Source organism: Malus sylvestris, chromosome 2, assembly GCF_916048215.2.
Source record: "Malus sylvestris chromosome 2, drMalSylv7.2, whole genome shotgun sequence".
Taxonomy (NCBI): domain Eukaryota; kingdom Viridiplantae; phylum Streptophyta; class Magnoliopsida; order Rosales; family Rosaceae; genus Malus; species Malus sylvestris.
The window spans coordinates 27,784,826-27,798,156 of record NC_062261.1 but is presented as its reverse complement, the minus strand read 5'-3'; the positions used below and the strand labels follow the sequence as shown (position 1 = coordinate 27,798,156).

Here is a 13,331-nt window from a genome sequence, read left to right as displayed (position 1 = left end):
AAAAGGTTCGAAATAATTAGGCAGTGTGCCCAGGGATGTGAATTTCACAGTATGAAAGCTCACTCATTTTATACAAGGTGGTAAGAGAGAGACTTCTTCCCATCCTAGAGGGAAACTGCCATTCACTTTATCGTTGTTCATATTATCAGCGTTAACACATGAAGATCGATATTGCTTTCCAATGGATTTAATACATCGTCAACAAGAAAACCTTAAGTAAAATTACAGACAATTTATTTGTCAACTAAACTACACATAAGCCTAGCTTCCACGGTATGTCGAGAATGAGAAAGGTGACAGCAGCAGAGGAACATGAAAATGTTCCAATTTCTGAGACTCTCCAATCTCAAACACGATAGAAACATAAGGAAAGAACCCACCTGTGGAGTACTTACCTGTGTTAAAGTTGATCCTGTAAATGCCTGGGTTTACTATACATCGACTATGCTCATCAATTGACCACTTCGCCCATCATTCTGTAGTCGAAGACCCTTGAAATACCCAACCACCTGCATTCAACTCACCAAACACGGGACGAGGTTGAAGACCCTTCCACATTTTTAAACACACCTCAATTTCAGAACCTGGACATCCTCAAGAAACATCCAAGATATGGGTTGTGATGGGTGGACGGGTTCGAGTTGGAGCTTGAGAAGTTTTTACGGATGAAGCTTCAGAAGCAGAAGTTCGATGCCCTCCAATAATGCTAACACGATCCTCTAAGGTTCAGAAAATCAATAAAATAATTTAGAAACAGTAGCAAATGCAAGGAAAGAGAAGTGACTTTTCCTGGAGAACAGTCATTCATGAGGTAAAAACATTGTGAAACAAGCAAAGCCCAGAGTTGCATACGCATAAACGGACTAAAAATTATGTAGACATAAAAAATTAAAACACCTTCTGCTTTCTTTGCAACAATTGCGAGATTCTTGTTGCCTGTAGAAGCAACATTTTCTTTTGTTGCAAAGAGCTTCGCAAGGAGTAGCTCTGTTATTTTCATCTGCTCCTGAGTTGCAATCTTGAACTCAACTATTGGTCTATTTGGATATCGTTTCTGCAAAGTGGAAAAGAACGCTTACTAATTTGAGTAACAATTTATGCAGAGTCTGTACAGCATGGCCCTTCAGAAGTGTTATCCTTCTCCTCATTCCACGGGCATCACAAAACATCAGTGGATGTTCTGGTGAATATCTCATGTGGTCTTTACATTTCCTTCATAAGTTGCAGGAAAAATATTTACTTACGCATAAAAAAGATTAACGATAATAACTACTACTCTTCAAACTTGGTCATTGGCTCCTGCATCGCAATTGCAAATAGAAGAACTATGTTAGTCGATGTATGCTTTAGTGCGACTGCTAAACTGCAGGTTATCTCCTGTCTTTTTTACACACTTTCTATGGAGTTGAACACATTCTTTATTTATCTCTTCATTGCCCGAAAACATTAAAATTTTGGCTTAATCTCTTCTTAGAGGAAAAACTGAGCTGGTTTATCCCAACATCCTGTGCATTGGCAGATGAACAATGTTTTCCAGGAAAAACAGAGACTCTAAGGTGCTTTAAAAGTTTTTTTTTTTTTTTTTTTTTTTATCACCTTGGCTTTTTGGAGTGAATTGGTTGGAAACGAATAATAGAATTTCCAAAGAGTGGGGCGTAAGTGCCAATATAGAGGTCAGAGTGAGGTTTTAGCCATCTTTCTGGGCTTGTTGAAATATAACAAGTTTCTGTACCAGTTACTGAAAAGGCACTATATTGGCTTTGATATTTTATTTTTAAAGAGTGATTTTTGTAAACTATTGACTTTGTATGATTTATTAATCTTTGTTTCCCATGAAAAGGTTAATTAAGCCAGAATATGCCAAGCCAACCAAAAGTTATCGAGTAAATATATTCATTCTGCATTAAGTTTAGAGAAACTTCTATTAACGACAACGGTTAAACCAAAATTCTCAAATGAAATAGTGAAGCTATTCTATCATGCTTATCAAGGCCACGACTATAATCTTTTAACATTTGGAAACTTTAATAAAAAAACCGACTGTAAATGAAAAGCTACCTTCAACTCGGCAAGTATCCCCTCACCACTCTTTCCAGATGCACAAATAAGAAATATAAAACCAAACTTCTACCTGTATTTAGCATTCCATTCGGCCAGTTCCTACAAAAGCCAGGTGGACGATATTTAGGTAAAAGAACTTTCACATTAACAAACAGAAATTGAAACCTCATACTATTTTAATTCTTTCGCTTCTGCAGACTAAAACAGGAAGAAATAGAAGGAAACCCAAATATGTTTGGTTTCATTTCAAGGGGGTATATTACGACTTCGAAGATACGCATTAAGTATCCGAAGCATATCTAAAAAGATTGCTACATCGGTTACTTCAATATCATTGCATTTGCATATCTAAAAAGACTGAAGGAGAAAGAAAGGCGGCTAATTAGCATCAATTAGCCCACAAAGAGCAAGAGCACTCCACTCTTATTTTACGCTAATGTTTTTTTTGGACTTGGTGTAGAGCTAGCAAAACGTCAAGCGGTCCAGCAAAAGATTTAAACTTTAAAGGCCTCATCTTGTTGGTAAATAACACCAAGCTCAAACACAACATGGCTTAAAAATCTCAGCAATGAAATAGTGAATTGGGCAACCCATTTGATTAACACATTCAACCCATTTGAATCAACTCAACACACCAATACCCCAGGATGGTTTGGATGAGCTAAAATCCAATTGGGCATCTTTTGGAAAATTCAAAATTTCTAATTTTTGTGATTAGCTTTAATTAAACACTAAAAATTAGTACATTACGTAAACAACAATCCATCTGATGATCAATGGTTTGAAAATTCAAGTAATTTATTTCAGTTATGCCATCTGATGATCAATGGTGCGAAAATTAAAGTAATCCATCTGATGCTTTTCATCAGACACATCCAACAGCAAGGAAGCACTAACGAGGCTTCCAAAAAAATTGAATAGGGCAATAACTAAAAAGCTCATATAAATAAAGTTCAGCTTTATTCTTAAGAACGCAAATAATCAAATTTAAAGTCCAAAACAGGGCTTTAATACAGCTTGGGAACATATTTAACACACGATCATTGCGTTCACTTGACTAAACAATGTTTCATAGAACACCATCAGACAGTTTTGTCCAATGATACGTTGTATCAATTTCAACTTGTGACTTTTAGAGATTAGCAAAGCTACAAAATTTCAGTAACTATCAATCCGTAACCCAATTTTCTTGACATAAAAGTCTCTAAAGCAATTGTCTTTAACCTTCTTCAAATAAACGGCAGCAATGTTGGTAATTGTGGACACGAAACACAATACTAACCTGTTGTTAATTAAGCTTCGGTATCTAAGCCACTGACGATCAGAGACTTACACCTCCTGATGACACCAATATAATCTCATATCCTAGAGAGTTCAACGTAAGCTGCATTTCGTATCAATTCAACACTTTCAAACCCAACACATATTTAATTCGATAACCAACCACACATTGTTACATAGAAAAACAAAGATGTATAACATTGTGTGGCTGGCTTAGAATATATTGCCCCAGTGGCATCTCCATTCAATTTCTCCCCTTATTAGGACAAAAGTTCTCAGATATTCTCAACAAAATTGATTTATTGTCAAGTGTGTGACAATATATGTACAGGGGAAAATTTGAAGAATATGTAGAGTTTGTTGTGTTGTTGGTGTAGCAAACTCATATTTTCAGTTTCTCCCCGCTATCTATGAACCACCCCGAACCCTTAACAATCTCACTTCTATAAGCACAAATGCTCTTCCAAGCATATGAAGCGTTGCTATTAACTTGCACCTCAAGAAACGACGTTTGAGGTGATACTTGGCCTTTAGGACCCTAGCCACCAAAGAGTCAGGCTCATAGATCAACCGCCAGTCCTGTTTCACTGAGAGAGCAAGGTTAAATGCATACATATTTTTGACGCCGAAGCCTCCCCCACCTTTTGGGGCACACAAGGCATCCCACTTCAACCAGTTAATACAACGTCCGTCATTAGCTCCATTCAACCAAAACGTCTCTATTATTCAATTAAGGTTGCCACAGAAGGTCGTGGGTACGAGAAAACGCCTTAGAGCATCTTCAAAGGAGATGTCAAAATCCTAGGTGGAATGCCACTGTGCATATTTGACATCAAAAGTCTCTCCAACCGAAGTGTTATTTGCTGACTGGATTTGAAGATTTAGTGATTTGATGTCAAATTTGACATCAATGTCAAATTTATTTTTAATTCATTTTAATAGTGGATCCCTTATTCCACTAACATTGTATACTATAAGACCATCTCCCAAATTTTCACTACAAGAAATTTGTTCATTTATCACATCAATTTTATTACGGACACTATGTGCCCGTTAAAAAAAATGAAAATTTATCACGGGCTTAGTTAGCATGTTGTGGATAACAATATTTTACAACGGGTAAAGAAGTAGCCTATTATAATAAAACGACTTACTACCACGGTCTTAGTATGAAAGTATTAAACCACCACGTACATTGGCTGTGATCAATATTGTTAGTAGCCACACCGTATTTTTTTTATCTGCCACGAACATTAAATGTGATGCAGTTATACACTATTTTAAAAAGTTTTAGAAGGCAAGACTAAATTTTGTTCCAAATTTTCAAATCTTTAAATTTTCACAATATTCCCACAGTTCCCAAAATTTAAGTGAAATCATTCCTCAATCTTTTTTTATTTCCTTTTTATTCTCTCCCACCAACGCCAACTTCAAAACTTCCCAACTGTTCTTAGTTAGCCATCCACAGATTTTCATTCACCTTCTCCCTCTCATTGACCCCATCTTCTTCCCTTTCATGGTTATTCTAAGAAGCCAAACATGTATTTATAAAAGGCTCTCTCTCTCTCTCTCTCTCTCTCTCTCTCTCTCTCTCTCTCTCTCTCTCTCTCTCTCTCTCTCTCTCTCTCAACTAACCAAAATTTTTAATTTTGAAATCTGAATTTCTTTTATTCAAGCTCCCTAATTTATTAGAAATTCACTCTAGGTTTTGGTGTTTATTCTTCAAAATTTAGGGTTTACAATTTTTTCTTTTAAAGTGCTATGTACAATATTTGGTAGATAAAGTCTTTTCCCCTGCAGGCATCTAAGAGCAGAAACCAAACTGGAGCGATGCTACTCTTGGAGGGATTTGGTAGCAATTTTGTTTGCTTCGAATTTTTTTTTTTCCTTCAGTTTTTTATTTTTCGTCCTCTGGCTGATCAATTACAGTAAGTTATCAAGGAATTTTTGTTTTTTTTTGTCAAGATGATAGGATTAACTTGTTAATTAATATATAAATATATTTGGTTGATAAAGTCTTTTACTTTTACATCCTCGCACGCCCCCGCACATGTGGGGAGTTTTTTCAAGCCAAACACGTGGATAACATGAATTAGGTGATGTGGAACACATGTAGCTATTGGGCTTTACACGTGGGCCAATATGTTCTGATACCAGGAACAAAGTTGAGGTTCCATCATAAAACCAATTGACAATAGGGGGAGTAACCCAACATCTTATAAGCTCTTGGAAGGTTCCTTATCTCATCAATGTAGGATTCATTCTCAACACAATAATTCACAAATATAACAACCAACGAATGCCATGTTGAGTAGAAATAAGAGAAGGTCCCCACAAATCAGAATAAATTAATTCAAAATGAACTAGGGATCGTTTGGATGTGCTTTTAGAATGACTAAAAATGCTTTTAGAGAAAATGTTTTTCGGTTCCAAAAGCATTTAAAGTGCTTTATGCAAGAAGCACCAGTTATGTGCTTCTTCTAGGAAGCACTTTAAGTGCTTTTCCAGAATTTACTTGCATTTTAACTAAAGATTGGTTCAAAAAATATTTTAACCAAAAACGCTTTCAGTCCTGTTAAAAGCACATCCAAACGAGCTCCTAGTCTTTTATGGGAACTCAAAGAATAGGAAGCATGATGACTTAGCTAAAATTCAAACATTATACTAGAGAGCAGAGTCTGAATTACCACAAAATAAAAAAGGAAGCAATTTCTTTAGATAACCAAATGATGTGTGCCCTAATCGAGGATGGCATAACCAGATCTTTTTAAGTTTATCACTATCTCCTACTCGAATTGATTAACATGAACTAGTGCAACATCGTCCATAGAGTACAACTCACACCTCTTAGTAACACGCCCAATGGGCATCCAAGTCTAGACATCCTGAAGTAAATAAAAAGTGGGAAACATTAGTACCCTACTTGTTCAACAACTTGTTCGACAGACAATAGATGATTATACAGTGCTGGAACAAAGAGTGGGTGATGTGACAAAAGAGACGGAGTAAGTGCAATAGAGCTGACTCCAGTAACAAGAGCAATATCACCATCAGCAGTTATTGCACTTTCTCTTGAAGGTGATGTCATATATCGAAATAAAGATTGATCATATGTCATATGATTAGTAGCATCTAAATCGATGATCCAACTTGTGTCGCTTGTCCATCTCTTGCCAAACGCTCTTCAACTCAGCTAAATACAAATTGACTTAGCGTATGTTCTGCCTCGTGCGTGTAGCTTTACATCGAAGTGTTAACTACATTGTAAAAGATGAAGTTCGTATAAAGGAAGATGAAGATGACATAGAGAAACAAGAGAGACTGTATTGATTGATTAGAGAAAATGTATACAACTGAACTTAAGGAAATGATAGATATACAATCCCTTATATAGCCATATATCCTAAGTACAATAATACCCCTTCTAAGTATATTTATGTTATATCCGTTATTACTCCTCCTCAAACTAAATTTGGGTATCCAAGTGAAGTTTGAACTAGCCAGGTATTTAAGATAGCCTAGGATGATCAACTGGTCATCTTTCTGGATATAGTCTAATTTAATTTCCAAATGCTCAGAAGCATTCGTTACCGCACCTGATGTGAAACTCCATGAATCTGACGATACAAGAAATGCTTTGATTGGACTATTAGTTGCATCTCTAGAAGACCTTAGCTCTTCAGCATTACCAAGACTTATGTTGCCAAATATAGTGTCATCATTGCTAAAAATCTGGTCAAGATCATCAAAACTTCCAATGTTAGCCCATCTGTAGTCAACAAGATCACCTTGTTCTTTACCTTCATTGGAGTTTTGAAAAAAATCACCATCTTTATTAAGTTGGATTCCCTCAGCTATGCAATGTTGTTCACTTGTTGCAACATTAGATAATGATAAATCAGGTCACGAGTCCATTCCAAATCAAAGGTAGAAATTCTTTCACTCTTGTCAAAATTAGAACTGTTTTCCAACTTTCTATCCTGCAAGTCAATTTTGGACCTATGGGTCTTCTGTTCGGTAGGCTTGATGGTGTGAGATTCTTGTTTCCATTCCTTCTTGTTGCAATAATCATCACTTGCCTCATTATATGGCACAATATGATCATCACTCTTATCTGCCGCACCCCATATTATGTTTGCAAGCTCCTCGTCATTCCAATTAAACATGTCTGAAGAAGCCACAGTTAATCACAAAATCGAAACCGAATTCAAACCATTTCAAATAAAGTTAATGATCCAACATTGTAGCACTTTTAACTACACCAACTTTGGATTAACCTGACAGCAAGCTTGCTGGAACAAATGCAACAAGTAACTCTCTGCATTTTACTACTGTTGAAGCTAAACCGTAGTCCCATAGCCGTTGGTGAAGCCATGATGAAAGACACAAGTACAATCTAGAAATCAAAATAGATAAATTCTTCTAAGTAGCAAGAGAATGACACTCTTGACATAAATATTAAGGCAACAAGAGAATGACACTCTTGACAAATTCTAAAGCAACAAGAGAATGACACTCTTGACACAAATGCTAAGGCAACAAGAGAATGACACTCTTGACAAATTCTAAAGCAATAAGAGAATGATACTCTTGACAAATTCTATGGAATCAAAGAAAGAGTGATACTTTCTTATCCATCAAGAAAGAATGACACTTTCTTGAAATCTTGTAATCCAACCAAATCACTGAATGAAACAGTAGTTTATCTTAGACAATTCATCCAAAAAACAACAAAACAACTTGACAAACATGTGTCTTCACCAACTTCATAAAACAACTTGAGCTGTGCATTTCTTCAAACATGTGGACTGCATAAAGTTGAGAAATTTTCTCCATAATAGTGAATAGAACATGGATCAAAGTGGCAGATATAGAACCCAAAGAGCTGATATGCAAACAACACCAAGAAGAGACCATTTCACTTCCAAAGAGGCTTGGAAATCTATAGTGGTATAGCTTGAGTACCAAAAAACCAACTGTGCAACCAAACTCCAAATATATTACCTTGCTGAAAACTTAACCTTCACATGAGACTTTAAAGCTAGGCATTTCGACACATTATTTGAGGCTGTAATAAGTAAGAGCAGAAGTTCCCCTTTCATTTTGTTCATGAAAGATGCTGAAAAGTCCCTAGTAGGAAATTTTGATTCATTTTTCACATTCAGAGCGGGACTTGATAAGCTTCTAGATAATGTGGTGGTAATTGGTTTCACACTTAAACTGACAGTCGCAAAGAGAAGTCACACCCTGGTGCTTTGCTTTTCACAAAGTTTGGCAGCAATCAAACTACTCTTCTTGACTTGGCTTTCTCAGGTAGTTTTGGAAGATTACATGAGAGAGGGAAAGAAGTTCCCAAAAACACTTCTCAATTTTGGCACAAACCTTAATCTGAACAACCACAAAATTGTACATGCCAGAATGCAAGAATTCACACCCATTTCTCCAAATATATCAAGAGTTGCAGAAAAATCAAACCCAATAGGACTGCAGCATATTAGTGAGAGAGAAAGAACTTGACACCATACAAATTGCACAATCCAGCAATGACCAATATTCTTGAATCCAAATACCCCAAATAATGATCTTGAAGCAATGACCAATCTTGAATCCAAATATCCCAAAGATCACACTAATATCCCAGAAAAATTCACAAGAAAGATGAACAAAATAGTGAACATTTTCTTACTGAAACATTTAATCAAACAAATTATACGCACTGTGAAAACCAGAAATCAATGACCTGATAAGAACTTCAATCTTGACCCACTTCCATTCTTCAAGATTTCATCTTTGTCGTCTCCAATGGCGACTTACTTGTCTTCTTCTTCACACACACACACACACACTCTCTCTCTCTCTCTCTCTCTCTCTCTCTCTCTCTCTCTTTCTCTATATAGAAAAGCTGAGAACGAACTATGAGAAAGCATTTGGAAAAAGCTGAGAACTTTGACAACTTCCTGCTATGAAATGGCGAGTCTCTGCTAGTTTATGGAGATGAGAGCACCATTTGGAGGGCTCGATCGGTTATAACCCCAGTGCTACTGGGGCCCAGTCGAACAAGGACCCAAACATGGCGTCGGCGGAGCAGTTGGTGCTTGAACTCAGCAACCCCCAACTTCGTGAAAAACGCGCTCCTTGAACTCCAGAAGATAGACAGCGGCATAAAGCTTTAGTTCTTGGATGTGGTGGAGGAGTCGGTAGAAATATTTCCAAACCAGAACAATCAACCCAACAATCGCAGAAAAGTTAACCCAAGAACAATCGTTGAAGTAACGAAAATCTAATGGAAATTTGAAGAGAAACTAAACTAGGGAAAAAAAATGTAAACTACTACGAAGAGAAACCACCAGAATCCATGGCGTGAGCCTAACGGCTCTCATACCATGTTAACTACATTGTAAAAGATGAAGTTGGTACAAAGGAAGATGAAGATGACAGAGAGAAATAAGAGAAATTGTATTGATTGGTTAGAGAAAATGTATACAACTGAACTTAAGTAAATGATAGCTATACAATCCCTTATATAGCCATATATCATAATTACAATAATACCCATTCTAACTATATTTTTGTTATATCAGTTATTACGAAGTACATAATATTGAGACTCGTCAGATCCATCGTAAAACATATAGGTTACATTATCCTAGATGTCTTTCGTACTGAGTAACTCAAGAAATAGGCCAAGAATATGAGAGACTCCATTGTTTTCAGCAGCCATTTGTTGTACCCTGGACTAGTGTCATCGAGCTGTGGCGTCTGTCTATTCAGAAATCCTATTTTCTCCAACCTAGCATCATGTACGTCCATTCTTGACCAGACCTTGAAGCTTGAGTCGGTTAGTTTGAACCCAAACAACAAAGCATTGGTGTTAGATGATCTGTTGGATGAAGACCCAACTTGAGTAGTTATGTGAACCAAATCTCCAGAATTTTTTTCTTCGACCATTGAAGGGAATGATAGTGAAGAGATGACTTTTTATGGAACTAGTTTGTTTGATTTGGATTCGTGCTGGTCAACAACGATCAACCTGTTTTTTTTTTTTAGTGGTTTGGATTTATAACACTACAACAGAATTGGTCTTTTGCGGTGCACAAATGGTGCCGTAAATGGTTATTCATGACATGAGCCCCCAAACAGTAAAAGCCTATGTAGTAAAAGATGTTTTGTCAAATACGACGTTCTCTAGTAGCTGTGAATAATTTGAGCAAAACACGTCGTAAATGCTCTTTAAGGCGTTCCTTGCGCGCCTTAATTGATATTAAATACGGCGTTAATTAAGTGTCGTAATACTGCAAAAATAATTACGGTATACTTGTGTGTCATAATTTATATTTGATACCGCGTTTGTTGAGTGTCGTAATATTGTGAAGGCAATTACGGCATACAACGTACATCGTAAAAGAAGACTACCATCAATTACGGCTGATTTTGCATGTCGTAGTTTACATTTATTTTTATTTTTGACAATTCATTTTAGATGGACTTCATAAAATCTAAATTAATATTGCAAGGAGTACAATAGAAAGCTAACAATAATCATCGTAGACACATTATGCTCTAAATACTTAGATTAATTAGTAAAAATTGTCAATTACAGTACAATTGGAAGTTTACAAAAAAACCTGAGTTGTTTTGTTCCTCTTACAATTTATGCACATCATAAAGCTAACAGAGGAAACTAATGATGACTACAAGGCAACATCATACCAAAAAGCAATCTCCCAAGAACACCCTCCGTGTTCATGCAACAGCCAATTTGATCACAAAAGAGCACCATACCAAGAAGGAAGTGTTGAGCTAATTCTCAAATCTGTAGGATAAAAAAAAAAAATTATATATATAACTAGTAAGTGATAGAAAAAACAAGAAATAAGTAAAGTAGAAATTGATATAAATTTAGTGAAGCATCACGACCAAAATTAGTACCTTTTAGTCAAGAGCTAGTCAAAGGAGATACATTAGATTGGCCAAGCGATTGTACTAAGAAGTGCATAATCGAGAAGAAAAAACTCACGTATTGGTCGAGGTAAGTTTATCCTTGATACAAGTATCTCAAGGACCCAAACTTTCCAATGATTTGGTCCAAGTGGCACAAAATGCACCAAATCTTGAGGATTTGTGGTGCAACTTCAGCAAGTTCAACAAGTTCTCTAGTCCCTGTCCAATTTAGTAATATGCACTTAGTCCTTTGAGGTTTGGGAGAATTATGATTTAGATTACCAGAAGAGTCATCAAGGTTGGAAGATTTAGGTTGAGGCTTGGAAGATTCAATGTGTGTGGAATATAAATAAGAAACCTTAACATTTACATACAGAGTTCAGAATATAACCTTGGAAAGTATGCTCTTTCTTTATCCATTGTAGACCAATTAAACTCTACATTCTACATTGTCGAGTTCTCTAATTTTAGCAGTCAACATAGTAGCTACTAAAACATATATCTAAAACATATATAGAAAACAAAACCAAGTTTAAAAGCACTGTAATACAAAAACTTAGCATATTCAAAGGCAAGACACAAAATAAGTCATCAATTACAATAATGAAAATAAATGACTACTCATTTACATAATTTGTTATACCTGAATTTCTAGGCATGCATTGACAGTGATGAAACCTTGATAAGCCAAATAAGCAACGATGCAGGCATATTATCAAACCTGGAATAGCCAAATAAGCAGTGTTTTAGGAGATTATATACTCTCAGAATAAACCACAACTATTTGTAAAACATATCAAATATTCCCTAACTTGTCATCCAATATCCAACTTGTATCATCCAACTGTCAAGTATTAAGGAGTGAAAACATGAAAGACGCATAACTTTGTCACATCAACAAATGCATCTAAAATCTACACGTTTTAGACCTAAGTCCTAACTCCGAACCAAAGGAAAATACAACTTCTACTCTATTGAATTATAGTATCTTTTTCCTCCAAAGATAATTTGAAATTGGTGCAAATTCTTCTTCTTTAGTTTTCCTTGGTTATCACATATCACAATATCAACATTCAAATGGATTACATAAAGAAATCATCAATCATATACGTTATTCATCATTTTATACTTTTTCGGAAATAGACACACTTGTAAATGAACAACTCAACAGCAATTAAATACTTTATAATGATCCCAAGTTGAAAACAAGTCTAGAAACTAACAAAATTACTTTATAATGATCCCAAATTTATAATGATCGAGTAACCTTACCCCCTGCCCAACACATGCCTGCAGGCAGATACACGGACACACACTCCCACATACATTTAGAGGACATCACAGAGGTTGCTTAGAAAGTAGAGGAGGACATCACTGCTAGAAAATTTCCTATTCTCAAAAAGTAGAGGGGGATATCTTCAGCCTCTAAAAAAATTAAAGGGTCTCCATCAAGAAGGCAAAGGGTCCCCATGCAAATGGTTGCTTCAGAGCAACAATGAAGGGCACCAATTTCAATTTCCTTGACACTTTTTTGTTCGCTAAATCAACTCAACAAAGCCTACCCATGTCTATCATAAAAAATAAAAAATAAAAAATCACTTCACCATTCTTTGAAAGCGCCAAAGGCTTCAAGAATCATACAACCAAGACACATCTCCATGCCGAATAGAATAAAGCATGGTCCAATATTCATTCACGCCACCTTCCTTCAAATACTCATAAATGCATACATAGCACCAGACAAAAGATTGAAATCTACATCCATTTTCATAATTACAAACTCAACATTTGTATCATTGAAAAGGGTAAAACCAAATGGTAAAAAAATAATTAAGTTTCAAAAAAATATTGAAATTGCATTTTGTAAAATGAATAAACAAGTGAGAAAAGAGAGATGTGTTGGATGAGGAAATCACCATGGCTGGCCGGGGAGCTTGACGAGTTGTAAAAGCTGGGGACTCTGGAGAAAGAAAATAGAATCAAGCCAAAAAGCTCCATTTTGAACATTGGGAAACTGAAACAAGTGTAATGGTACTGGGCACCCCAAA

General features: G+C 36.0%; 1 long non-coding RNA gene and 1 pseudogene across 1 annotated transcript; both read right to left on the bottom strand.

Annotated features, from left to right (window-relative positions):
- Positions 1–261: 261 nt before the first annotated feature.
- Positions 262–7,508, bottom strand: LOC126602626 (uric acid degradation bifunctional protein TTL-like; annotated as a pseudogene).
- A 3,479-nt stretch (positions 7,509–10,987) lies between these two features.
- LOC126584224 (uncharacterized) lies at positions 10,988–13,310 on the bottom strand. The gene is made up of 3 exons (XR_007610018.1): positions 13,200–13,310; positions 11,272–11,502; positions 10,988–11,155 (listed from the first exon to the last, which is right to left on the bottom strand). It is a non-coding gene; the product is annotated as an uncharacterized LOC126584224 (long non-coding RNA).
- Between the last annotated feature and the right edge of the window lie 21 nt (positions 13,311–13,331).